At 50.7% G+C, this 2,836-nt stretch overlaps 1 pseudogene across 1 annotated transcript; it reads right to left on the reverse strand.

Moving 5' to 3' along the window:
* Window positions 1-735: 735 nt before the first annotated feature.
* LOC306919684 (mitochondrial ribonuclease P catalytic subunit-like) lies at window positions 736-2,498 on the reverse strand (annotated as a pseudogene). Its single transcript has one exon. The product of its transcript is annotated as a mitochondrial ribonuclease P catalytic subunit-like (transcript).
* Between the last annotated feature and the right edge of the window lie 338 nt (window positions 2,499-2,836).

The raw sequence follows: 2,836 nt of genomic DNA on the forward strand, positions 1-2,836 counted from the left end.
ATCTTTAAAGCTTGAAAAATAGAATTCAAATTTATTGTAAAATGGTAAAGTGTGGTTAACACCAATAAAACACATTTATTGAGAAACATGATTTTTGCCTTTTTGTTTGGCCTAAGTAAGTAGGATTTAGCTCACTGCATGACATTATCATTTGATGTCATTTTTTAAAAGCATATTATTACCCATACTGTCACAGGAGTCCAGTCTCCACAAATCTCTGATGTATTGATTGTGTGTGTGTGTGTGTGTGCGTGCGTGCGTGCGTGCGTGCGTGCGTGCGTGCGTGCGTGCGTGCGTGCGTGCGTGCGTGCGTGCGTGCGAGCGAGTGGGAGTCAAGCGCTGGCACCTTGGTTACATGATCACCGGAGGGCAGTACTTCCCTTGTTATCTATTCAATCATGACTGATGAGCCACCACCTGCGTCTCCACTCCACCCAGTATAAAATTCTCTGTTCACCCTCAGTCTGCAGAGACCCTCCCCTTTCATAATGAATAGCCAGTTTTGAGTGTTTGTGTAAACACAAACATTGCGTAAAAACAAATATTGAAGACGAAGGTGAGGACGCAAATTCTAATTGGCTGGAATGAGATGATGTATGATGAATCTGTACCATGATAAGATCGCCACTCACTTCACACTTGACACTTTTATTTGCAGTTTGACAATTACAATGAAACCATATGACGTGAAGTGAGCCCAGCTGCAGTTCCTGCCACATGAAGGCCTTTGTTTCTTCAGTGAGTCTTTGTGAGACACAGCCATCGCTGTGGAACCTCATGGATAGTCCTCTCCTCAACCGAGTCATCATAGGGAATGTGCCATGTGTTGTGTCCAGTCTGTATTATGGTGTCATGACCAGGGACACTCTGGAAGTGGACCCTGCTGTTGGGTTGTAGTAGTCCATGCACCACCAGCTGATGTCCTCTCTGCCATTTGAAGAAGAGGCGTCTGGAGCCTCCGTCTGGCAGGCACGCCTTGTGGTCCCTCATCAGGTCACGACTCACCAACCGGCAGTGGTTCCCAGAATGCAGCGTAGCATACAGGAGGAAGGGGTCATCCTCCGAAATGTTGTCAGTGAAGAAGCAGTGTGCCTTCTTCTTGATGAGCCTCATGCTTTGTCGGTCCCAGGACAGGGAGGGCCGAAGCATGTGCTTCCTTCCCAGAACCAACACAACCTGACCCTGATGCTCCAACTCCGACACCACAGCTAACAACGTCTCTGCGAGCCTGCCATTGTGCGTGATATTGGCCACGTTCAGCCCATCCACGACCACGTCAAACACCGGCTTCTGCTTCACAAATTCATTGAAGGTGTGGTCTTCTTGAAGACATCTCTTCCTTGGATGACGCTAGTCATCACTTGGTCTTTCAGTTGTTGGTACTCCTCAGTAGTGAGTTCAATGGACTCTAACAAAGAACCACAACATCTGCACACCCCGTTGGGGCTGACGGTGGTCCAACCTGCTTTCCATTTCTGTCCTGGAAGACTTTCAAACCAGGTTTTGATGGTGCTGACTAGTCTCTGCTGCGGATACACCTCGTTGTTTCTCATGTTGTGCAGAATGGCCAGAAGCCTCTCCTGCTACTCAGACTGGGAAACACCTTCCTGTTCCGCCTCCCTCTGTCTTCCTCTGAACAGCACTTCCCAGGTGTCCTGGTCTGGGCTGAGGCCCTTGTTGGTAAGCTCGTCGTAGAGTGCCCAGGCCGTGGCTGAATCGCCGTGCATAATGGCTCCGGCGATGACTTTTCCGTAGTTGCGAGGCGAGGGGAGGGAGACCTTGTTAATATCACGCAGAATGTCGAGGGCCTCCCTCCACCTCTCTGTCCTGCTGAAGGACTGGATGAACAGGCTGCAGGCGCCCGTCTCCAGCAACGGGAAACGTGAGCGCATGATGTCGTACACATCTGTCACCTCGCCGTCATGGCTGCCCTTCACACACACCGTCAGGTAACGCAGTAGCTGCTCATAGGACAGGGTTCCCGTCTCCATGGCAACGAACGTCAGCAGGGACTTGGCAACGTCCAGCTCTGCTCCGGACTTGTGCAGCGACGACATCATGTGAACGTCAAACCGCTTCGGATCGTACGCCGCCTCTTTCATCCGCCTCCACTCGGCCACAGACAGAGGGCGCTCTGGAGGCTCGTCCTTCCTCACTCGTCTCCGTCTCCCGACAGCCTCCTGGTCCTCCGTCTGCACCTCCTCCTCCTCCTTCTCACCCAGGGACGCCAGGGCTTCTTTTCTCCTCAGCATCTCTGTTGTCCTCTTTGCCGTCCCAGCAGCAAACACAGACTTGGGGAAGAAGGAGGCTCTGTGTTGCAGCCTGGGGCTGTCTGCTGCTCCATTGGTCTTTCTTTCTGTCTTCTTACTGATCCCCCCAGCAGTTCCCCTGGCCCCTCCACTGCTGCACAGAGCCTGTGTTATAGACAGGGACGCTGCTACGGAGTTTAGGTGTAGAAACCCATGCAGCTTCCTCTGGAGGAGACAGTTAGCAAGCATATCTTTGCTTTATACTTCACCGTCATATGACAATACTATAAAATACTACTCAAAGGGACTGGTTGTACGAGTCTAGAACCCCACCGCAGTGGTGTCCGGTAAGAACTTATAATGCACAGATATCTGGATTGTATGAATTTAACCGAGATGTCTAGATCCCTGTATAATGCATATATAGATATCTGGGTTGTGAGGTCAAATATCCTGACTCGTACGGAAGGCCATGGAGTCTCCTTTTGGTGAGAAATGGAGGTTGAATGCGGATATAGCCTTGAGGAGACGCACCTGGCGAGGAGGATAGTAAATACTGCTTGCATCTGCACTCAAGGGTTTGATGA

The sequence above is a fragment of the Electrona antarctica genome (genome assembly GCF_951216825.1).
Source record: "Electrona antarctica genome assembly, chromosome: 3".
Classification (NCBI taxonomy): Eukaryota; Metazoa; Chordata; class Actinopteri; order Myctophiformes; family Myctophidae; genus Electrona; species Electrona antarctica.